This window comes from Heterodontus francisci, chromosome 5, assembly GCF_036365525.1.
Source record: "Heterodontus francisci isolate sHetFra1 chromosome 5, sHetFra1.hap1, whole genome shotgun sequence".
In the NCBI taxonomy this organism is placed as follows: Eukaryota; Metazoa; Chordata; class Chondrichthyes; order Heterodontiformes; family Heterodontidae; genus Heterodontus; species Heterodontus francisci.
This window is the reverse complement of record NC_090375.1, coordinates 28,603,776-28,630,032: the sequence shown is the minus strand read 5'-3', so window position 1 is coordinate 28,630,032 and position 26,257 is coordinate 28,603,776.

The window sequence follows — 26,257 nt, the reverse complement described above, 5'->3', positions numbered from 1 at the left end:
TGTCTACCTGTGTTGCCACTTTCAGGGAGCTATGTACTTGCACCCCAAGGTCTCTCTGCTCAAGAACACTCCCCAGGGCCCTGCCATTCACTGTATATTTCCTGCCCTGGTTTAACTTCCCAAAATGCATCACTTCACACTTGTCTGCGTTAAATTCCATTTGTCACTCCCTTGCCCACTTTCCCAGTTGATCTATATCCTGTTGTAGCCGTAGACAACCTTCTTCACTGTCCACTATACCACCAATTTTGGTGTCATCTGCAAACTTACTAATCATGCCTCTTACATTCACATCCAAGTCACTAATATATATGACAAACAACAGAGGGCCCAGCACCGATCCCTGCGGCACACCACTGGTCACCAGCCTCGAATCTGAAAAACAACCCTCCACTACCACCCTCTGCCTCCTATCACCAAGCCAATTTTGTATCCAATTTGCTAGCTCACCCTGGATCCCATGTGTTCAAACCTTCTGGACCAGCCTACCATGCGGGACCTTGTCAAAGGCCTTGCTAAAGTCCATGTTGACAATGTCCATCGCCCTTGCCCTCGTCAATCCTCTTGGTCACCTCGAAAAACTCAATCAAATTCATGAGACATGATTTCCCACGCACAAAGCCATGCTGACTATCCCTAATCAGACCATGCCTTTCCAGATGCATATAAATCCTGTCTCTCAGAATCCCTTCCAATAACTTTCCCACCTCTGATGTAAGGCTCACCAGCCTGTAGTTCCCTGGCTTATCCCTGCTGCCCTTCTTAAATAAAGGCACAACATTAGCTATCCTCCAGTCTTCCGGTACCTCACCCGTGGCTAACGATGATACAAAAAACCTCTCCCAGGGCCCCAGCAATCTCCTCCCTTGCTTCCCATAGCATCCTAGGATACACCTGCTCAGGCCCTGGGGATTTATCCACCTTCATGCACTTCAAAACCTCCAACACCTCCTCCTTTGTATTGTTGATATGCTCCAGGATATTACTGTTCCCTCTCTTGAACTCACTAGCTTCCATGACCTTCTCCACGGTAAAAACGGACGAGAAATATTCATTTAAGACCTCGCCCGTTTCCCGTGGCTCCACACATAGATTGCCACACTGATCCTTAAGGGGACCTATTCTTTCCCTAGCTACCCTTTTACTCTTAATATACTTATAGAATCTTTTAGGATTCTCCTTTATCTTATCTGCCAGGGAAATCTCATGGCCCCTTTTTGCCCTCCTAATTTCCTTCTTAAGTGTAGTCCTACATCTCCTATACTCCTCGAGGGACTTGCTCGATCCCAGCTGCCTATACCTGACATATGCCTCCTTCTTTGTCCTGACCAGACCCTCAATATCCCTCGTCAACCCAGGTTCTCTAAACTTGCCAGCCTTGCCCTTCCATCTAACAGGAACATGCCGGCCCTGAACTCTTCCTATCTCACTTTTAAAAGCCTCCCAATTGCCAGACGTCCCTTCACCTGTAAACAGCCTCTCCCATTCAACTTTTGAGAGTTCCTGTCTGATGCCATCGAAATTAGCCTTCCCCCAATTGAGGACTTCAACCTGAGGACCAGTCCTTTCCGTTTCCATAACTATCTTGAAGCTAATAGAGTTATGGTCACTGGTCCCAAAGTGCTCCCCCACTGACACATCAACTGCCTGCCCATCCTCATTTCCTAAGAGGAGGTCGAGTGTAGCCCCTTCTCTAGTAGGGCCATTCACATACTGCTTCAGAAAACTATCCTGGACACACTTAACAAATTCTTGCTCATCTGATTCCGTAGCACAAAGGCAGTCCCAGTCAATATTAGGGAAGTTAAAATCACTTACTATTACAACCCTCTAATTCTTACACCTATCTGTGATTTCTCTACATATATGCTCCTCCACTTCCCTCTGACTATTGGGGGGGCTCTAGTATAATCCCATCAAAGTGATCACCCCTTTCTTATTTCTAAGTTCTACCCATATGGCCTCGCTGGACATTCCCCCCGGAATATCCTCTCTAAGTACTGCCGTGATGTCCTCCCTAATCAATAGTGCAACTCCCCCTTCTCTCTTACCTCCACCTCTGTGACTTGTTAAACAGATCAGCCATGACTGGAAAATACATTTGTATATTAACGGACAGTGTTTGGAAGGACAAAGGAGCCATTCCCTGACACATTCAACCCACAATGGACTTTTGATCACCAGATGTTGAAGGTGGGGGAGCTTGCATTCCAAGTTGACTGCTAAGATGGCCGAATACACAAACAGACATGGTCAAACCAGCTAGTCACATGACTAACCAGCTGCATTTTTTTGAATTTGTACTAACAGTTTGGACAGAAAATCTGTTTCCTCCTGTCTGCTCAGATCTCTTTCTCACAAATCTCTGAATCCACTGAAGACACATGAACCCCAAGAGAGAAAAGTCTCCTATAGCGAACCAGGTTTAAGAAGAATAATGGGCCCCAACAAAAAGCAAGAGCTACCTACAATCAAGGACTTTACGGTGAGCTTGAAGAACCATAACAAAAACTCTTCAGATATTGCTTCAAACTTTTTCGCTTTATTTCTTCTGATTTCTTTCTGTCTCTATCTGCATGTGTGCATTGCCTATGCATGCTAACGTGGGTGCATCATGTATCCGTAGGTGTCAAATGAATTAGAGTTTAAGTTTAATAAATTTCAACTTTTCTCCTTTAAACCTACGAAAGCCTGTTTGTACTTGATTCTTTGCCTTATAAATGGAAAGCAGTGAATAAGGATTCACCAAGGGGGAGCTAAAAACAGTGTGTTTAAAATTAAACCCTGTTACAGTAAGACCAGGTGAAGGCTGAGAGGGCCCCCTAGACCTTGGTTGTAACAGGGTGCAGAAGAGATTTACCAGAATGATTCCAGGGATGGGGATTTTAGTTACAACGTTAGGTTGGAAAAGCTGGTATTGAGCAAATGAGATTGAGGGGTGATTTGATAGAGGTGTACAAGATTGTGACAGTTTTAGATAAGGTAGACAAGGAAAAACTTACCATTAACAGACTGCACAAGGACTAGGGGACACAGATTTAAGGTTAAGGGCAAGAGATGCTAGGCAAATGTGAATATTCTTTATGCAGTGAGTGGTAATGACATGGAACTCGCTGCCTACTAGGGTAGTGCAAGAGGAGATTATGACTTCAAAAGGAAATTGGATGGGCACTTGAAGAAAATAAACTTGCAGGGCGGTGGGGATAGAGTTGGGGAGTGGGACTGATTGGATTACTCTACAGAGAGCCGCATGGACTCGATGGGTGAGAGGCCTCCTTCTATGCCATATGTGACTCTATGACTCTTCACCACTGAATCTTGATTCAGGTCTAAGAAGTGGAGATAAAGGGCTGGATTTTCAGTCGGGGGTCGGGAACCGGAAATGGGGGCTGGTTCTGGGTCCTGACCCTGCAGGGCATGTGTTAAGCTCGCCCACTGGGATTTTCAAATCCTCCACCAATTAAAGGCCAGGGAGCAGGCTCGATGTCCAATCAGGGACATGGGCAGGCTCCCGACGCTGGACGGTCAATGGGAGGTCCTCCAGCACCCAGAGATCAGCAGCCTCACCAGCCGATGTGGAGAGAGGGGGGGGGGGGGGGGGGGAGAAGACCAGGCAACTGTTTTTTGATGTTTTAAAAAGCCACAGCTGCCCTGCCATGTTCCTGAAGGAGCAACCCCTCCAGGGGACGGACAGTGGCCACAATTGTGCCCCGGTGGCTGTTATGGGTCCAGGGTGGGGGTTGTCCCTTGTGTGATCTATCAGGGTACCCCCTTTCCAGCCATGAGCCCACCACATTAGTCCCTGTAATTACCAATAATTGGCATCAGTTGGCTGCCTGCTGCTTTCCTCATTCAAAATGGCTCGGGACTGGGATAGTGCCGGCAAGCTGGCACGGCTAATGGTATCAAATTACGCGCCTGCCCGCCTCCCATCCGGAAGTCGAATGGATTTAAAAATCCAGCCCAAGAATTCAACTGAAAACCTGTGTATTTTAGCTCATCGTTTTCCATTACCAGAAGTGAATATTTTCAAAACAAATCATACAAGAATACGACAAAAACAAAATTCTGCACATGCTGGAAATCTGAAATAAAAACAGAAAATGCTGGAAATAGTGAGTCAGGCAGCATCAGTGCACCGAAAAACAGAACGGTCATCAAAAGGTCATTGACCTGAAACATTAACTCTGTTTTTCTTTCCACTGATGCTGCCTGACCTGCTGAGCATTTCCAGCATTTTCTGTTTTTTATGCAAGAATGTGAGATATTTTATATTTGGAGTTAAGCACTGTTTCTAGCTTTCATATTCAAATGAAATGAATGAAGCTTTAAGTAAAATAATGATAGACTTTTATGAAAAGCTGGGCAAACATTTGGACCTGGATATTAACAGGGCAGGTTATATAGGTGGGATGTGGAGTTTGGACAAGAAACCTGAATGTCCTTGTTTTCCTGCATACCATGGAGTTTAAACTCGACAGTCTGTGTCTTTTGTCTGTGAGGGTTCCTCGCCTGAAAGTCAGCTTGATTGACAAGCTTGGTTTCCAGTCAGGTGGGGAGCACTTCAGAGCAGGGAGCAGGATTAGGTAGGTCTTATTCCTGAGCTCAAGGGGTATCTGCTCCCAGGGCCTTTGTAATGGGTGGGGGTGGGCGGAGGGGCGTGTGTTCTAATGGGTGAGCTTGGGAGGGCCGGGAGGAATCACTCCTGTTCCTCCTGGCCCACAAGGAGTGCTATAATGGGCACTTACTTTCTCCCTGAAGCTGTCTTCACCTCAGTTCAGCTGCTGGATCGAGATGGCAGAGTTGTGCAGGATATCCAAAGAGCTGAACCTATCCAAGAAACTCCCTCCAGAACAATGGTACAGTCCCTCCACTTGGTAACACCAACTGTTACCCTCCAAACATGAGGAGAGTGTAACGATTGCTTCAGTGTTCAATAGTTCTCTGCATCAGATCATAAGGACTACAACAACTGTACATATAATGGTAATGCCATGTTGCCATTTTAGCAAGCCAAATCCTTAAAAACATGCCAAGTATTTGAAAGGGAATGATGGAGATATTCCAGACCCCAGTTTATGCCGCTATAGTCGAAAGTATAAAATGGTTGTGAACAAGTGTTCAGTTTTATTTGCCTTTAGAAAGCACAGCATTTTAGTGTTCATTGACAGCAAAGCTAGAACCAACCAGGAATATGGCACATGCTCACTTCTGGTCTTTCAAGTAATACAGACGCATCTGTCTCACTACATGGTTAGTTGTTGGATGCTGAGGGCAAGTTAACCCCTATAAACAGTGTAGGAACTAAAGATTAACATCTGCCATGTTTTATCTGTTGGATGAATCTATGTAAGTTATTGTCTGATAAAACTCACATGAGCACATGAGATGCTACGGGCCAAGTGCTGGAAAATGGGATTAGAATAGATAGGTGCTTGATGGCTGGCACGGTCACAATGGGCCGAAGGGCCTGTTTCTGTGCTGTATAACTCTATGGCTCTAAATTAGAATGATTTTTTAAGTGATGTTGCGGTTATTCTCGGAAATAGTTATACTTTGTATATATATCAATGTTAGATAGAACTAAGTATGGATTTTGTGTTTAGAATCATGTTGTTGAATGTGAAATGTACATTTGTATATGAGAGTGGGGAGATGGTGGGAGATGGTGTTTACTGTAACAGCAATAGCAGAAATAGCTTTGCTATGAGACCGGATGCCCGCTCTGCATTTCAACTAAAACAAACTCAAGTCACAATAAGGGCTAGACTTGCAGGCCCACGAAGGATGATAATGCAAATAAAGATATTCAGAGACCATTGAAGACTGGAATGTTGATGGGGATAGCAAATATTTCCCATTGTGTGACAATGACTGGGCCATCAATCTGTCTGCAGAGACAATGTACACGGGTAGTGTCACATCTGCTGTAATCTGATTACTATAAACTAATCAAGAAGGGACAATGTACAGAAGGTGGGGTCATACCTGACCAATCAAAGGGATAACGTGGACTATAACCTAATAGGGAAGGAAGGAACCCACGGAGAGGGCCATAAATGGCAGGTGCTGGAAGAACTCAGGGTGCATCAATTCAGGAAGAAACCAACCTACAGTCAACAGAACACCTCAAGAAAGAAGACGGCACCACTGCAGCTTGGAAGGCAAGGACCGAGGACACCCTACACTCTGCTGTATAACTACTGCCGTTGGTCAAGTATTGCTTGTATTTTCTTGCTGTATTTAATAAACTTTCTATCTTGATTAAGAAACTAGAGTTTGTACCTTGTGGGCCAAAAGCTAGTCGACATCCCACCTAAGCACACAAAATATTTTACGAGTGGCTTCTGTTTTTTTTTATTATTCGCTCATGGGATGCGGGCGTCGCTGGCTAGGCTAGCATTTATTGCCCATCCCTAATTGTCCTAGAACTGAGTGGCTTAATACACTATCTCAGAGGGCATTTAAGAGTCAACCACATTGCATTCTGGTTGGGTGGGCTGAACCCAACCCGGCTCGAAATCATCCATTTCCGGTTTTAACAAGAGGAGACAGAGGCTCTCAAGAGTCATGTTTGTCATTAAAATATTATTGTGAGTTTGTGTGCCTGACATTTTATCTGTCTTCCAGGTTTAACCCTGGCTGGCTGGGTTTCGCATGCCTCAGAAAACTCAGCAGCTAAAGGGAGGTAAGGAGGCGCAGGAGTGGGCCAGGAGGAGCTGCAGTGTTTCCCCATGGCTCATCATGCAAACCTGCATCCTCCCTCCCTCAGCATTGCAGATTCTCCCCCGGATCGCTAACCTCCTTCCCCCTACAGGATTGCCCCCACTGACCACCACGCTATCATTATCCCAGCAGCAGGCTCCTGACCGGCTCCTGGGCTCCGGTCTCCTCAAGTGAGTTCCCCACTTGACAAGGAGCCAAGCCCTTCAATCAGGCTGACCTCTGGACGGGGAGCCTGCTGGAACATAAAGATGCAGGCTGTGGAGTCAGAACTCTTTCCACCACCCAAATATCTTGTTCCAGTCATGACCATACTCTGTGCATTGGACACATCACTACTAATAGTCAAACATTCCTCTCTCTAATATGTTACCATGGATCAGATAGATAATCTGTCACTAAACTGCTTGGTAGTGGGTGTCATATCAACAATCCATCCGCCATGCCCACTCAGAAAGAAAATTATAAAATATAGAATCATTGAATGGTTACATCACAGAAGGAGACCATTAGGCCCATCATGTCTATGTCAGCTCTCATCAAGAGCAACTCAGCTAGTCCCACCACCCGTTCTCTGCAAATGTTTTCCCTTCACAAGATTATCCCATTCTCTTGTGAAAGCCACGACTGACTCTGCCTCCACCACACTCTCATGTAATGCATTCCAGCCCTGACCGCTCGCTGCATAAAAAAGCTTTTCCTCATATTGTCATTGGTTCTTTTGCCATTCAATTCACCTTAAATTGGCGTCCTCTGGTTCTCGACCTTTGACCCTTCAACCAATAGGAACAATTTGACTCTATCTACTGTGTCGACACCTCATGATTTTGAACACCTCAATCAAATTTCCTCTCAACCTTCTCTTCACTAAGGAAAACAACCCCACCTTCTCCAATCTATCCAAGTATTTGAAGGCCCTCATCCATGGAGCTATTCCCGTAAATCTCTTCTGTATCCTCTTTAATGCCTTCACATCCTTCCTAATAAAGGTTCATCATAACTTTCTTGTTTTTGTTGTCTATGCTATTTAGAAAAACCAGGATCCTGTATGCCTTATTTTCTCAACCTGTCCTGCTACCTACAATGATTTGTGCACATATACCTCCGGGTCTCCCTGTTCCTGCACCCCCTTTAGAATTTTCCTTTTAGTTTAAATTGCCTCTCCACATTCTTCCTACCAAAATTTATCACTTCGCATTAAATGTCATCTGCCACGTGTCCATCCATTCCACCAGCCTATCTATGTCCCCTTGAAGTCTATCACTATCCTCCTCACAGATCACAATACTTCCAAGTTTTGTTTCTCTTTTGTATCTTCTTTATTTCAAGTTTTTTGTCACCTGTAAATTTTGAAATTGTGCCCCCTGCACCCACATCTAGGCCTTTAATATATATCAAGAAAAGCAATGGTCCTAGTACTGGCTGATGGGGAACCTCACTGTACACCTTCCTTCAGTTTGTAAATCAACCGTTCACAACTATTCTCTGTTTTCTGTCACTCAACCAACTTTGTATCCATGCTTCCACTGTCCCTTTTATTCCATGGGCTTCAACTTTGCTGGCAAGCCTATTATGTGACATTTCATTAAACGCCTTTTGGAAGTCCATGTGCACCATGTCAATCACATTACTTTCATCAACCCTCTCTGTTACTTCATCAACAAAACTCAATCAACTTAGTTAAACTTTCCTTAATTAATCAACATTTGTCCAAGTAACTGTTCATTTTGTCCGTGATTGTTGTGTCTAAAGGGTTTCCACCACCGAGGTAAAGGTGACTGGCCTGTAGTTACTGTGTTTATCCTCACATCTTTTTTTGAACAAGGGTGTAACATTTGCAATTCTCCAGTCCTCTGGCACCACCCCTGTATCTAAGGAGCATTAGAACGTTATGGCCAGTACCTCCACAATTTCCAACTTACTACCTTCAACAACCTCAGATGCATCCCATCTGGTCCTGGTGACATCAACTTTAAATACAGCCAGCCTTTCTAATACCTCCTCTTTATTTATTTTTAGCCCATCTAATATCTCAACCACCTTTTCTTTCACTATGACTTTTGCAGCATCTTCTTCCTTGGTGAAGACATGTGCAAAGGACTCATTTAGTATCTCAGCCAGGTTCCCTGCCTCCACGTGTAAATCCCCGTCTTGGTCCCTAATTGGCCCCACCCATCCTCTACCACCCTTTTATTATTTGTATGCCTATAGAAGACTTCTGGATTCCCTTTTATGTTTGCTATCATTCCCTTCTCATACTCTCTCTTTGCCTCCCTTTATTTCCTTTTTCACTTCCCCTCTGAACTTTTTATATTCAGCCTGGTTCTCATTTCTAGTATCAACCTGACATCTGTCATACGTACCCTTTTCTGCTTTACCTTACTCTCTACCTCTTTCATCATCAAAACTTTGGCTTTGGTTGCCGTATATTTCCTCCTTGTGGGAATATATCTTGACTGTACCTGAACAATCTCCTCTTTAAAGGCAACCCATTGTTCCATTACAGTTTAGTCTGTCAATCTTTGATTCAAATTTACCTGGGACAGATCCATTCTCATCTGACTGAAATTGGCCCTCCTCCAATCAAATAATTTTACTCTAGATTGATCCTTGCCCTTTTCCATTGCTAATGTAAACCTTATTGATACAATGATCACTGTTCTCTAAATATTCCCTAACTGACACTTGATCCACTTGACCCATCTCATTTCCCAGAAAGAGATCCAGCAATGCCTCCTTTCTCATTTGACAGAAAGATACTGCTGTAGAAAATTCTCCTGAACACACTTTAGAAAATCTTTGCCCACTCTGCTCTTTACACTATCAATATCCTGGTCGATATTAGGATAATTAAAGTCCCCCAATATCACTGCTGTATAGTTTTTGCATCTCTGTAATTTCCCTTTGTCTGTCCTCCCCAGGCTCAATCAGAAGTTAGAATGGGGATCAAAACCAGTGAGAGTTTGGCAGACCTGATTTCGTGTTGTGTGGCACTACCACCGTGCTAAATGGGATAGATTTCGGACAGATCTAGCAATGCAAAACTGGGCATCCATGAGATGCTGTGGGCCATCAGCAGCAGCAGAATTGTACTCAACTACAATCTGTAACATCATGGCCCAGCATATCCCCCACTTTACCATTATCATCCAGCCAGGAGACCAACCCTGGTTCAATGAAGAGTGCAGGAGGGCATGCCAGGAGCAGCACTAGGCATATCTCAAAACGAGGTGTCAACCTGGTGAAGCTACAACACAGGACTATCTACGTGCCAAACTGCATAGGCAGCATGCGATAGAGCTAAGCGAGTCCAGAACCAACGGATCAGATCTAAGCTCTGCAGTCCTGCGACATCCAGTAGTGGACAACTAAAAAACTAACTGGAGGAGGTGGCTCCACAAATATCCCCATCCTCAATGATGGGGGAGCCCAGCACATCAGTGCGAAATATAAGGCTGAAGCATCTGCAACAATCATCAGCCAGAAGTGCCGAGTTGATGATCCATCTCGGCCTCCTCCTGAAGTCCCCAGCATTACAGATGCCAGACATCAGCCAATTCGATTCATTCCGCATGATAGCAAGAAACGACTGAAGGCACTGGATACTGCAAAGGCTATGGGTCCTGAAAATATTCCGGCAATAGTACTGAAGACCTGTGCTCCAGAACTTGCCGCGCCCCGAGCCAAGTTGTTCCAGTACAGCTGCAACACTGGCATCTACCCTGCAATGTGGAAAATTGCCCAGGTATGTCCTGTACACAAAAGCAGGACAAGTCCAACCCAGCCAATTACCGCCTCATCAGCCTACTCTCAATCATCAGTAAAGTGATGGGAGGTGTCATCAACAGTGCCATCAAGCGGCATTTGCTTAGCAAAAACCTGCTCAGTGACGCTCAGTTTGGGTTCCGCCAGGGCCACTCAGCTCCTGACCTCATTACAGCCTTGGTTCAAACATGGACAAAAGAGCTGAATGCAAGAGGTGAGGTGAGAGTGGCTGCCCTTGACATCAAGGCAGCATTTGACCGAGTATGGCATCAATGAGCCCTAGCAAAACTGATGTCAATGGGAATCAGGGAGAAAACTCTCCGCAGGTTGGAGTCATACCTAGCGCAAAGGAAGATGGTTGTGGTTGTTGGAGGTCAATCATCTGAGCTCCAGGACATCACTGCAGGAGTTCCTCAGGGTAGTGTCCCAACCATCTTCAGCTGTTTCATCAATGACCTTCCTTCAATCATAAGGTCAGAAGTGGGGATGTTCGCTGATGTTCGCACAATGTTCAGCACCATTCGCGATTGCTCAGATACTGAAGCAGTCTGTGTAGAAATGCAGCAAGACTTGGACAATATCCAGGCTTGGGCTTATAAGTGGCAAGTAACATTCGCACCATACAAGTGCCAGGCAACGACCATCTCCAACAAGAGAGAATCTAACCATCTCCTCTTGACATTCAATGGCATTACCATCGCTAAATCTCCCACTATCAACATCCTAGGGGCTACCATTGACCAGAAACTGAACTGGAGTAGCCATATAAATACCGTGGCTACAAGAGCAGGTCAGAGGCTAGGTATTCTGCGGCGAGTAACTCACCTCCTGACTCCCCAAAGCCAGTCCACCCTCTACAAGGCACAAGTCAGGAGTGTGATGGAATACTCTCCACTTGCCTGCAGCTCCAACAACATTCAAGAAGCTCGACACCATCCAGGACAAAGCAGCCCGCTTGATTGGCATCCCATCTACAAACATTCACTCCCTCCATCACCGACGCACAGTGGCAGCAGTGTGTACCATCTATAAGATGCACTGCAGCAATGCACCAAGGCTCCTGAGACAGCACCTTCCAAACCCATGACCTCTATCACCTAGAAGGGCAAGAGCAGCAGATGCATGGGAACACTGCAAGTTCCCCTCCAAGTCTGACCATTCTGACTTGGAATTATATTGCTGTTCCTTCACTGTCGCTGGGTCAAAATCCTGGAGCTCCCTTCCTAACAGCACTGTAGGTGTACCTACCCCACATGGACTGCAGCGGTTCAAGAAGGCAGCTCACCACCACCTTCTCAAGGGCAATTAGGGATGGGCAATAAATGCTGGCCTGGCCAGCGACGCCCACATCCCTGAATGAATAAAAAAAAATATTTGCACCTCAACAAGGATACGTAGTGGTCCAGATTTTGCTGTCAAATTAATGTTAAGGCTAATAGTGCTTGCCTTTGCTTTTGCGTAAATGGCACAGCAACTTATGGCGAGTGGCAGACACGCATATCCAAATGTTGCAGTCCAAATTGCACCACTATGCCGTTGGTTCACAAAAATGGCAACTTGCTGTTGCCTCACTATTGAAATACATTGAACGACATTGAGTTGCTGTACTTGCGCAGTAGTTATGAACTAAAGTTGCCACAGAAAGTTAAATCCTGTCATTTCAAGTGTAAGTACACTTCTAACAATATATTGTCATATATTTGTCAAGATGTCTCTTAAATGTCGCTATCGTATCTGCTTCCACCACCTCCCCTGGCAGCAAGTTCCAGGCACTCACCACCCTCTGTGTAAAAAACTTGCCTCGCACATCCCCTCTAAACTTTGCCCCTCGCACCTTAAATCTATGACCCCTAGTAACTGACTCTTCCACCCTGGGAAAAAGCTTCTGACTATCCACTCTGTCCATGCCGCTCATAACTTTGTAAACCTCTATCATGTCGCCCCTCCACCTCCGTCGTTCCAGTGAAAACAATCCGGGTTTTTCCAACCTCTCCTCATAGCTAATGCCCTCCAGACCAGGCAACATCCTGGTAAACCTCCTCTGTACCCTCTCCAAAGCCTCCACATCCTTCTGGTAGTGAGGCGACCAGAACTGCACGCAATATTCTAAGTGTGGCCTAACTAAGGTTCTGTACAGCTGCAACATGACTTGCCAATTTTTATACTCTATGCCCCGACTGATGAAGGTAAGCATCCCGAATGCCTTCTTGACTACCTTATCCACCTGCGTTGCCACTTTCAGTGACCTGTGGACCTGTACGCCCAGATCTCTCTGCCTGTCAATACTCCTAAGGGTTCTGCCATTTACTGTATACATCCCACCTGCATTAGATCTTCCAAAATGCATTACCTCACATTTGTCCGGATTAAACACCATCTGCCATTTCTCCACCCAAGTCTCCAACCGATTTATATCCTGCTGTATCCTCTGACAATCCTCATAATTATCCGCAACTCCCCCAACCTTTGTGTCGTCCGCAAACTTACTAATCAGACCAGCTACATTTTCCTCCAAATCATTTATATATACTACAACAGCAAAGGTCCCAGCACTGATCCCTGTGGAACACCACTGGTCACATCCCTCCATTCAGAAAAACACCCATCCACTGTTACCCTCTGTCTTCTGTGACAGAGCCAGTTCTGTATCCATCTTGCCAGCTCACCTCTGATCCCGTGTGACTTCACCTTTTGCACCAATCTGTCATGAGGGACCTTGTCAAAGGCTTTACTAAAGTCCATATAGACACCATCCACCGCCCTTCCCTCATCAATCATCTTCGTCACTTCCTCAAAAAACTCAATCAAATTAGTAAGACACGACCTCCCCTTCACAAAACCATGCTGTCTCTCGCTAATAAGTTTGTTTGTTTCCAAATGGGAGTAAATCCTGTCCCGAAGAATCCTCTCTAATAGTTTCCCTACCACTGACGTAAGGCTCACCGGCCTATAATTTCTTGGATTATCCTTGCCACCCTTCTTAAACAAAGGAACAACATTGGCTATTCTCCAGTCCTCTGGGACCTCACCTGTAGCCAATGAGGATGCAAAGATTTCTGTCAAGGCCCCAGCAATTTCTTCCCTTGCCTTCCTCAGTATTCTGGGGTAGATCCCATCAGGCTCTGGGGACTTATCTACCTTAATGCTTTGCAAGACACCCAACACCTCCTCCTTTTTGATAATGAGATGACTGAGACTATCTGCACTCCCTTCCCTAGGCTCATCATCCACCAAGTCCTTCTCCTTGGTGAATACTGATGCAAAGTACTCATTTAGCACCTCGCCCATTTCCTCTGGCTCCACGCATAGAGTCCCATCTCTGTCCTTGAGTGGGCCAACCCTTTCCCTGGTTACCCTTTTGCTCTTTATATCTGTATAAAAAGCCTTGGGATTTTCCTTAATCCTGTTTGCCAATGACTTTTCATGACCCCTTTTAGCCCTCCTGACTCCTTGCTTAAGTTCCTTCCTACTGTCTTTATATTCCTCAAGGGCTTCATCTGTTCCTAGCCTTCCAGCCCTTACAAGTTCTTCCTTTTTCTTTTTGACTAGGCTCACAATATCCCGCGTTATCCAAGGTTCCCGAGACTTGCCAAACTTGTCTTTCTTCCTCACAGGAACATGCTGGTCCTGGATTCTAATCAGCTGACGTTTGAAAGACTCCCACATGTCAGATGTTGATTTACCCTCAAACAGCCGCCCCCAATCTAAATTCTTCAGTTCCTGCCTAATATTGTTATAATTAGCCTTCCCCCAATTTAGCACCTTCACCCGAGGACTACTCTTATCCTTATCCACAAGTACCTTAAAACTTATGGAATCATGGTCTTGTACACCTCTGTCAAATCTCCCCTCAATCTCCTGAGCTCCAAGGAGAACAACCCCAGCTTCTCCAACCTAACCATGTAGCTAAACGCCATCATCCCTGGAACCATTTTGGTAAATCTCCTCTGCACCCTGTCAAAGACCCTCACATCCTTCCTAAAATGTGGTGACCAGAACTGGCCACAATACTCTGATTGTGGCCTAACTAGATCTTTATACAGGTTCAGTATAATTTCCCTGCTTTTGTACTCAATGCCTCTATTTATGAAGACGAAGATCCCATATCGGTTCTGGTGATGGGTCATCGAACTGAAACGTTAACTCTGTTTCTCTCTCCACAGTCCTGCTGAGTATTTCCAGCATTTTCTGTTTATATTCCATATGCTTTGCAAACTACTCTCTCAATATCTCCTACTACTTTCAAAGATCTACGCCCATGCACCCTCAGTTCCCTCTGTCCCTGCACACTCTTCAGAACTGTGCCATTTAGTCTATATTGCCTCACCCTAACCCAAACCCTAATCCTAAGCATAACCGGCACGTCTGCTGGTGGCAGTATTTTCGGGTCTCATCCACCTCCATTCCGACCCTTGGTGGGGCTCAAAAATTCAGCCCATAATCACCCAGATTCTCAAAATTGCAACATGCTCAGAGAACTGGAGCAAACCATTTCCTTCTGCCACTAGGGAAAGCAAATCAATTATACCTTTTTTAGTTTTTGTCTGGGATTTTTCTGGCTGAAGTACCTCTTTTGTCCCATCCGCCAATCAAACTTTGTCAAAAATTTTTAGATGCTCTAAAAAAATCACTGTTTCTGTCAACTGAAAGTGGAAAAGCATATTCAAGGCAGGCTAAGACAATTTGGTTTAAAGGACAATTAAAACACACTATCGATCTGGCTGCCAATCCTTTCTCCTTTATCTTTATGGCAGCTGCTAACGCCTTTAAAAAATATTGGGAGATTAGTATGGGAAGTGTCACATTTATCTCATTGCTCTCTGAGATTACTTTTACTGCAATTTAATTCTTAATGCATGTGGAAACATAAAATTGTAAAATATGAATGCTTACAGTCTTTAGATTTACATTCCATATATGCTGTCACACGTGTGTAGAAAAGAAAGAGTAATGACAGATTTGGAAACCAATACAACTAAGTGCAAGTTAGCTTTCTTCCCACAGATTAAATTAAGTAACTTTTTACCAGCTTTTCCTATTTTAAGTTGTCGTGGTGTCAAAGGAATCCTGTCTTCCTTACCTTGTCTAGCCAATGCTTGACTCCAGACACACAGCAATGTAGTTGACTCTTAATTGCCCTCTGAAATAGCCTAACAAGCCACTCAGTCGTGTCAAAACCATTACAATAAACAATAATCCACATGAACTACAGTGGTTCATGAAGATGGCTCACCGCCATCTTCTCCAGTACAATTACAAAGAACAAAGAACAAAGAAAATTACAGCACAGGAGCAGACCCTTCGGCCCTCCAAGCCTGCGCCGATCCAGATCCTCTATCTAAACCTGTCGCCTATTTTCTAAGGGTCTGTATCTCTTTGCTTCCTGCCCATTCATGTATCTGTCTAGATACATCTTAAAAGACGCTATCGTGCCCGCGTCTACCACCTCCGCTGGCAACGCATTCCAGGCACCCACCACCCTCTGCGTAAAGAACTTTCCACGCATATCCCCCCTAAACTTTTCCCCTCTCACTTTGAACTCGTGACCCCTAGTAATTGAATACCCCACTCTGGGAAAAAGCTTCTTGCTATCCAGCCTGTTAGGCATGGACTTGGTCTTGTTACAATGCCCACATCCTGTGAATGAATAATAAAAACTCCTTGCATCTCATGAGGTTGACTTTCATCTTCTTCATCTTGGACAACGTAAATTTAGGTCCTCAATTTTAGGGGAGGGGAGCAGTTAAAATAGGGAATTTACCCTTTCCCACCTTGATCTGACTGGCTGCAATTTAGCAAGTAAGACACCCATGCAAAGCCAGCAGGGAGTTCTTTAAATATACAGATTGGGCTCCAAAGACTTAATCAGGGCCTGATCCATAACTTTAGCCCATGGCCTGAGCAGTGGTAGTTTCTCTACAAGGCCAAACCCGGCAGCCAGGGGCAGAAGAGGCTTGGTAAGGTACATTATTTGTTCATTTATTTTTTTAGTTTCCTTGAGGGCGAGGAGGAGAAGGGGTGCTCCACCGGGACTGACAAAGTAACCTTGTGCTTAACTTGCTCTGGGATTTCTCCCTACACCCCCGACCTCCTACTACTGCCACCAACCAGCAATATGGAATATGAAGAGCAAGAAGTTTTTGCTAGAGTAAAACAAAGTTCTGGTTAGACTATATCTGGAATACTGTGTACAGTTCTGGGCACTATACTGTAGAAAGGGGTGATTAGTCCTGAAAGGAGTGCTGCACAGATTCACCAGAATCAGGACCGAACGATTAGATTGTGAGAAGACATTGCATAAGCTAGATTTGCATTTGCTGGAATATAAAAGGTTAAGAGGAAATTTGATTGAGGTTTTTAGGATTTTGAAAGGAATTGATCAGGTAAGTAGAGAGAAACTTTTTCCACTTGTGGGAAAGTCTAGGACAAGGGGACAGGGCCCTAAAATTAGAACCAGGCCATTTAGAAGAGAAGTTAGGAAACATCTTCACACAATGGATCATAAGGTTGGAAGGTCATAAGCATTAGGAGCAGAAGTCGGCAATTCAGCCCCTCGAGCCTGCTCCGCCTTTCAATACGATCATGGCTGATTTCATCTCGGCCTCAACTCCACTTTCCTGCCTGTTCTCCATAACCCTTCAACCCTTTACTAATTAAAAATCTGTCTATCTCCTCCTTAAATTTACTCAATGTCCCAGCATCCACCGCACTCTGGGGTAGTGAATTCCACAGACTCACAACCCTTTGAGAGAAGTAATTTCTCCTCATCTCTGTTTTAAATCTGCTATCCCTTATCCTAAAACTGTGACCTCTCGTTCTAGATTGCCCCACAAGAGGAAACATCCTCTCTACGTCGACTTTGTCTATCCCCTTAATCATCTTATATACCTAAATTAGATCTCCTCTCATTCTTCTAAACTCTAGAGAGTAAAGGCCTAAATTGCTCAATCTCTCTTCATAAGACAAACCCCTCATCCCTGGAATCAATCTAGTGAACCTCCTCTGAACTACCTCCAATGCAACTACATCCGTCCTCAAGTAAGGGAACCAAAACTGTACGCAATACTCCAGGTGCGGTCTCACTAATGCCTTGTACAGTTGCAGCAACACTTCCCTACTTTTATATTCTATTCCTTTAGCAATAAATGCCAAAATTCCATTTGCCTTCCTTATTACCTGCTGTACCTGCATACTAGCTTTCTGCGATTCATGCACGAGGACACCCAGATCCCTCTGCACCGAAGCACTCTGAAGTTTCTCTCCTTTAGATAATAATTTGACTTTCTATTCTTCTGACCAAAGTGGATAACCTCACACTTATCCATGTTAAACTCCATCTGCCAAATTTTGGCCCATTCACCTAACCTATCCATATCCATTTGTAAATTTCTTATTTCTTTATTACAACTTACTATCCCACCTATTTTAGTGTCATCTGCAAATTTGGCTATCGTACCTTCTATCCCTGCATCCAAGTCATTAATATAAGTTGTAAATAGTTGTGGCCCAAGGACCGAACCCTGTGGCACCTCACTAGTTACATCTTGCCAACCAGAAAAAGACCCATTTATCCCAACTCTCTGTTTTCTGTTGGTTAGTCAATCCTCTATCCAAGCTAATAAATTGCCCCTAACCCCTTGTGATCTTACCTTGTGTATTAACCTTTTGCGCACCACCTTATCAAATGCCTTCTGGAAGTCCAGATATACTACATCTACAGGATCCCCATTATCCACTTTGCTTGTCACAGCTTCGAAGAACTCTAGCAAATTAGTCAAACATGATTTACCCTTCATAAAACCATACTGACTCTGATGGATTGTGTTTTGACTTTCTAAATGTCCTTAATAAACTTCCTTAATAATGGATTCTAACAATTTCCCAACGACAGATGTTAAATTAACAGGTCTGTAGTTTCCTACTTTCTGCCTCCCTCCCTTTTTGAATAAGGGCGTTATAGCTGTACAAAACTCTGGTGAGACCGCACCTGGAGTATTGCGTGCAGTTCTGGTCACCGCATTATAGGAAGGATGTGGAAGCTTTGGAAAGGGTGCAGAGGAGATTTACTAGGATGTTGCCTGGTATGGAGGGAAGGTCTTACGAGGAAAGGCTGAGGGACTTGAGGTTGTTTTCGTTGGAGAGAAGGAGGAGGAGAGGTGACTTAATAGAGACATATAAGATAATCAGAGAGTTAGATAGGGTGGATAGTGAGAGTCTTTTTCCTCGGATGGTGATGGCAAACACGAGGGGACATAGCTTTAAGTTGAGGGGTGATAGATATAGGACAGATGTTAGAGGTAGTTTCTTTACTCAGAGAGTAGTAGGGGCGTGGAACGCCCTGCCTGCAACAGTAGTAGACTCGCCAACTTTAAGGGCATTTAAGTGGTCATTGGATAGACATATGGATGAAAATGGAATAGTGTAGGTCAGATGGTTTCACAGGTCGGCGCAACATCGAGGGCCGAAGGGCCTGTACTGCGCTGTAATATTCTAATTCTAATTCTAATTAGCTATTTTCCAATCCACTGGAACCTTTCCTGCATCAATGGAATTTTGGAATATTATAACCAATGGATCCACTATCTCTGCTGCCACTTCCTTTAAGACCCTAGGATGTAGGCCATCAGCCCTGGGGACTTGTCTGCCTTCAATCCCAATAGTTTACTCAGCACTTTTTTCCTAGTAATGATGATTGTTCTAAGCTCCTCCCTTTCTATAACCTCTGCATTACCTGTTACTATTGGGATGGTACTAGTGTCCTCCATTGTGAAAACTGAGGCAAAATACTGATTTAGTGTCTCCGCCATTTCTGTGTTCCCCTCTATTAAATTCCCTGACTCATCCTCCAAAGGACAAACATCCACTTTAGCTACTCTCTTACCTTTTATATACTTATAGAAGCTTTTGCTCTTCGTTTTTATATTTTGCGCTATTTTGCTTTCATAATTTACCGTTGCTCTTTTTATTACTTTTTTAGTAACCCTTTGTTGATCTTTAAAAGTTTCCCAATCTTCCAGCCTGCCACTGGCCTTTGAAATATGGTATGCCTTAGTTTTTGTCTTTATGTTATCCTTAACTTCCTTGCTTAGCCATGAATGTTTTTTCCCCCTCTTAGAATCTTTCTTCCTCTTTACAATATATTTTAGTTGGGAGTAATTGAATATCTCCTTAAACATCTGCCACTGCTCATCAACTGTCCAGCTTTTAGTCTTCCTGCTCAGTCCACTAGGGACATATCTGTTCTCATGCCTATGTAATTACCTTTGTTTAACTCCAGAATGCTAGTGTGGGACTCCAGTTTCTTGCCCTCAAACTGAATTTGAAATTCTGGCATGCTATGATCACTCTTCCCTAGAGGATCCTTCACTATGAGATCATTTATTAATCCCACCTCATTACACAATAGCAATATTGGATGGTAGAAATGTGAACCTCTCTCCCACAAAGAATGCTAGCCCAATTAATAATTTTAAATCTGATATCAATAGATTTTTGCTAGTCCAGGGTATTGAGATCAGCCATGATCTCATTGATTGTCAGAAAAGGCTTGAGGGACTGAATGGTCCTACTCCTGTTCCTATGTACCTCTGCCTCCACTCCTGACTATCCACTTAGTGCTGGGGACCATTCCCTGTGCTCCCCTCCAGCTGCCTCCAACCAGCATGATTTTAATGGCAACTCAGCAGCTTCCTGCCCCTTTCCTGACTGTTTTTGTTGGGAAGTCAGCAAGTGGCATGCTAATGGGGCCCAGCCATTAAAATCGGATTAGCCTGTCTGGTGCAAGTCTGCCCGCGAGTAAAAATCAATCCTTCTGAAGATTAGCAATAGGATTGATTCTGCTTGCAGCAAAACAAAACTAGTCACTAGTCAAATGCAATTCAATCGTTATAGTCAAGTGTCTCTTGAATAATGGTGCAGCAATAGATACGATCTGCTTGGCCAAAGTGCAGTTAAGGCCTGGATCTTGTGACTGGTAGGTGGGATACCAGTCTGTGTAAGCAATTTCTTGCCTAAAACAATTTCAATTACATTCATCATAAAGCCAATACCACCCACCACCACCCCCCCACACCTCTCCCCCACCCCCCAATGCTCCCCGACCCCCCCCCCCCCACCTCTCCCCCACCCACCCCACTCTACATATAGGGCTGGATTTTCTTCTCCCACTGCCGGCTGTGGCAGCAGGTGGAAAAAAATGGTGGCCTGCAGGTGGGGGCCGCGCTCCGCCATGCCACTGTGATCTTCCTCGCAGCGGCCCATGATAATGAGATGGTCACTCCGCCCCCACCACCCCCCCCAATCACGTGGAGAGGGTGGGCTCTATGACGCCGGCAATATCGTCAGCTGCCACACCGGGTCATTTAAAGTTTTAAAGGGCTAACCCCCTGCCCCCCATAATAACAATTAAATTCAATATTTCCCCTCTTCCCCCCCCCCACAAAAACTTAGCTTCAACACTTGACCTTTTTCCCCCACCCTGCAAACTGATCCAAGTGCAGAGGTCTCCCTTCCCACCCTCCCCTACACTAGTAATTTGATTTGGAGCCCGTTCACACCCCTCCCCCCCACTGCACTAAAAATCATAAGCTCCTCACTTCCCCACCACAGTGGCGCCTATTTCCCCTGGATGGGAAAGTGAAGGCACATGAACGCCGGCCGCTGCACGGAAGATCACGGCCCGAAGGTAAGATCGCTGTTGACTTTATTTAAATATATTCATGTCATTAACTTAAATATGTTAATCCAGGTCCTGTAGCCCAGCGGCAGAGGGGGTCCACCACAGAGCCTCACTGCCGCCGGGAGGTTCGGGCCTGGCATTCCCGGCATCGGGCTCCATGGTGGGCCGCTACCGGAGCAATCTTCCGGCCCCCCCCCACCCCATCATGGAGCCCACATCGGGAGCTCAGTAAAATCCTGGACGTAGTAATTTCATACATGTTGAAAGAATTAGGTGAGGAGTAGTCGCAATTTTCCAAAGCTTGCAGGAAATTGGCTTTTGGATTGGAAAATAGTAAATCCATTATTTAAGAAGGGAGGGAATGAGAAACGAGGTTAATACAGCCATATTCTGCTTGGGCAGCTGAATGGCCTACTACTGTCACTATGTTCTTTACTTGGAATGATAAAAACTTACAGATAAATAAGGCCTTTTATAATTTATTCAAAAGCAAAGAGACACCACCTGATGGTATAGAGCCATTTCTGTCTTAAATTCTCCTCTGATCAGGTGTGCAGTGGTTAAGTGGCTGGCTGTGAACTTTCACCTTTGCCCTCACTGCTGACCTAATTGACTTCCACAGTGCCTTTCAAGTTTTATAAACATTCACGGCTTCAGGAAACTTCCAACTTATTAAACAGTATTGGTTCTTAATAAAGTATTCATTCCGTTTCCGCAGTACTATGCGAAAGGAAGTTCTCATTTTTAACATTTTTCTTTGATTCAAAGTTATTTGCTCACACTGCATTTAAATGGCCTGCTTGCAGCACAGTTACCCGTGAATTCATACAAAATGGGAAATGATTTTGAGTGCACGTAATGCAGACAAAATAAGTCAGGCATCAAGACATCAGTTGATGGTTTATTATTTAGAATTCAGTGCTCCCTGTTGTGTGTCCTCCCTCCACACACAGTACTTCAATCAGACATCAGTGCTGTAAAGATCAGATGTTATTGACCTTGTTTGGAACTGGTAGTTTTCTCAGTACTGGAAACGCAAATAGTAAATGAATGAAAAATCACTTTCAGTCAGGGCCAGGCTTGGGTCCAACTTTCCTCTAAGCTTCTTCTGTTTGAGACTCCCTCCAGATGCATTGACAAATAAGCCCTGATAAAACAGACATTGCAACGATTGACTGCAGCATAACTCGCTGTTAAATGCTAATGCTTCCAGAAAAATTCAGCAGTTCTATGTCAATGGCCTTTGATGGGACTGTTGAAGGCAAAGCAGCCAAATGTATATGTGGCCTGATGAGCCCCAGGCCAGCTGGCCTTTGTGAAAGTAGCAGGCAGAGATAAACACACAAACCTTTTACTGGGAATGGACAGGGTCCATCCATTTTTATATTATTTTCCAAAACAAAGTACAAAGTGCATGGAGGGGGAAGAGGAGGGCAAGAGTTTACTGCTCAAGTGTACACTTTTTAAAGACACAAGTTGATTCATTGTAGACAGCCTCTTTTTGAGTCATACTTGTCTTTTCAGTTATACTTACATTTCACATTAATCATCTGAGACTCCTATTGTTTTGTGGCTCAATACTCAATAGTTAGAATCATAGAATGGTTAGTCGGGATTTTCCAGTTCTGCTGAAATGCCACCCATTCTGCACTGTGGCCACATTCCTGCCTTAAACAGGTGGGAGCTTCATTTTAACATTTATTTGGAGGCTTTGACATCCTGCATATGATTTTGCATGTGCAGGGTGTTGTTTCCAAAGGATGTTCGTTCTGTTAGGGAACCACTGGGGCTGTTGCTGAATTAAAGGGACCAAATAAGGAAATTAAATCTGCACTTTTTCAGCCATTTCTTGACAGTTTTAGTTGATTTCTTTTCCCTGCTGGCACTTAGTTCTCCTAAACATTCATACTATAGTTTTAATTTGTCTCTTTTTGCCCCAGTCTATTGCTGGAGGTTTCTCAAAGTGAATTTCCCAATTTGAAGGGTTTGGAAGGCGGAGGTGAAAAGGGACATTGGAAGCATTCATGCAGGTTAAGCAGCAGGGAATCCACTGGTACCCTTACCCACCTGCATTTGAAGACAGAGGTCAACCTATCTCATCTTGATAGACAACTAGTGCATCGATAAGCTCCTATTCTCAAAGGAAAGTAGGCCAACAGACCAAATTGTTTAAAACTAATGTGTCAATGATTAGTTATAATGCTGTATGTTTCCTGAGAAGCTTCCACTGGAAGGCAAGTGAGGGACTTTAACAACTGGCATACAGTGGTTCCCTGCACCCACCAAATGCCAGGCCCTGGGACAACTACCAGGAAATGACAGTGGAGAACTGTCTCCTTAGGGTCTGGATCAGCAGAGAGCTAGGCACAGAGCTGTACAATCTGTCGTCTAGAGATGCACATGGAGAGACAGTAACACCCAGCTGTGGCCCACAACTTGGTCCCATTTCCATGCAGATATACAGCAATGCTAATGTCTGGGAATCAAACATGGAGTGGCACACATTTAATCAGCCATCTGTCTGCCTAGAGCACAGGGTGCTGGGCTGCTATCACTTCCAGTGACATATTTGAATTGAACACCTAGTAGGAATTATTTGGATGTTTGGGTATTTTGTAAATACTTTTCCAACTCCTAATCCCCCTGCCCCAAGCAGGGTTTCAACAATTTCAACAATTTCTTCATTCCCTTGATGTGATTGTACTCTGGCATTTAAAGCTCTTTTGCCTGTGTAACAAATAATGATGCCAGGGCTCTGTGGTAGCACTCTCACCTTTAAGACAGCAGCTTGTGAGTTCACATCCCACTACAGAGACTTAACTGCAAATTCTAAGCTGATGCTCCAGTGCAGCATTGAGGGTGATGCTGTTATTTGGATCAGATGACATGTTAAAGTGATGCTGCCTCTGCTCTCTCATGGGGATGTAAAAGATCCCATGGTACTGTTTTGAAGAAGAGTATGGGAGTTCTCCCTGGAGTTCGAGCCAATATTTATCGCTTGACCAACATGTTGATATACTCAAATGGCTGTTGCGATTCCTACATTACAATAGTGACACTTCAAAAGTACTTCTTTTTTTATGCACTTTGGGGCATTCAGAGGTCATGAAAGGCACTATATAATGCAAATCTTTCTTGTGTTTCTGTTTGCCCAGACGCTGGTTCTAACAGCCGCTGGTTGTTATGGGCAGTATAATTGTATCATCACAATCAGCAGGAGCCCAGCCACTAAAACCATCACAACACGGACTGTTAGTTATATCAAATTAGTTTTCTGCCAAAAAATATCACATGGCGTCTGAAACATAAGATTGCAAATATGTTGATCACATTGTGAAGACTTAATTGAATATTGCTAAATTTTATTACATTCTCAAACATGGCTTTATATTAAAAAAAAAACTTTTTTCCTGCTCTATAAAATTGTAGCCTATTACACACAATCATATTTCTCTAACTTTAGGAATGAAAGGAAATTGGAATGTTCTGGTATTAGTGTAAAAAGGCTGTGATAGATTGATTCCAAGCTTTCAGCTCATTTACAGAAACAAATAAAGTTCACACCGTGTGACAGATTCAGGTGCTGCTTGGAAAATTGTTTCATACTGTTCCAACTCTTTTTTTGCAAAATATGAAAACAGCTGCCAAACTCCTACCAGCTAAAAATGCAAGTGCATTTCAGAAAATTCACAGATTCCCAACCCTGCAAGGGATTGCTTTGGGTTACCAACACTTTAAGATTGGCTTGGAGTCTCCAGATTAATCTCCAGGACTCTGCTGCAGACAACATGGGAGAAACACATATGGGCATTAAAATAGTGTGTTTTTTTATGTTTTCTTTGAACAATTTTGCTATTTTAGAGTTGGCGAAGAAGTCTATTTGACTGACAGTCAAAATTCATCCATTTAGCTCATGAAGAGTCTGTTTGCTTTTCAATTGGCATGGAATGCACTGCATGGGATGGACATGCTGCATAACTAGTGACAAGAGTGTGGGAGCTGGGGGAGGAGTGGTGGGGTGTTGAGGTGGGAAGTCATGTGATGAATCCTCCTGGAGTACACCCAGCCAGACTTGGAAAACCTTAGCCTGTAGAGACAGTTAGGTGAAAGTTGGAGAGAGTACTGAGATGGCCCAAGGTTGGGCAGGAGATTACAGTACAAGGCTGGAGTGGAAATAATAGAATTGGTTTAGGATCAGATAAAAAGCTACAAAGCGAGGCTGCAGGATTGACCCAAGATTGTGAAGATGCTAACATTAAAAATGCCAAAATATTGAGATTATTTTTATGTAGGTGAGGGCCTGGGAACCTCAGCACCTGTGCTTTATACTGGTGTTCTGAAGCATATGTGTACATATGCAAAGGTATCATATGCTGGAAATGGGCATGCACCTGTAAAATCAAGTGGGAGGTGCCATTAAAGCACTCCCACCTGATTGAATTGGGATTTGAATGCTTGCACTTGATTCAGGTGCTGCCCACTCTCTCGGACTAAACCCTGAAAATCCTGGTAAAATACAACCCTGGTTCCCATTGACCTCGGTTTCGCTGGGGCTCCTTGATGCCATGCTCAGTCAGGTGCTGCCTTGGCGTCGGGGACGGTCGCTCTCACCTCACCTCTTGGGTTCAGCTCTTCTGTTCGTGTTTGGACCAGGGGTGTGGTGGGGTTGGGAGCTGAGTGGCCCTGGCGGAACCCAAACTGAGCGTCACTGAGCGGGTTGTTGCTGGATGGGTGCCGCTTGATGGCACTGTTAATGACACCTTCCATCACTTTGCTGACGATTGAGAGTAGGCTGATGGGGCGATAATTGGCCGGGTTGGACTTGTCCTGCTTTTTGTGTACAGGAGATGCCTGGGCAATTTTCCACATTGCAGGGTAGATGCCAGTGTTGTAGCTGTACTGGAACGGCTTGGCTAGGGACACGGCAAGTTCTGGAGCACAGTACTATTTTTCAGTACTATTGCTGGAATGTTGCTGCCATTCCATTCTCCAACCATCATAACTTCACCTTGTCCAAAATATTTTTTACTATTCATTAGTGGCATGTGGGCTGGAGCATTTCAGCTATGAAGAGAGACTGAAAAGGCCAGG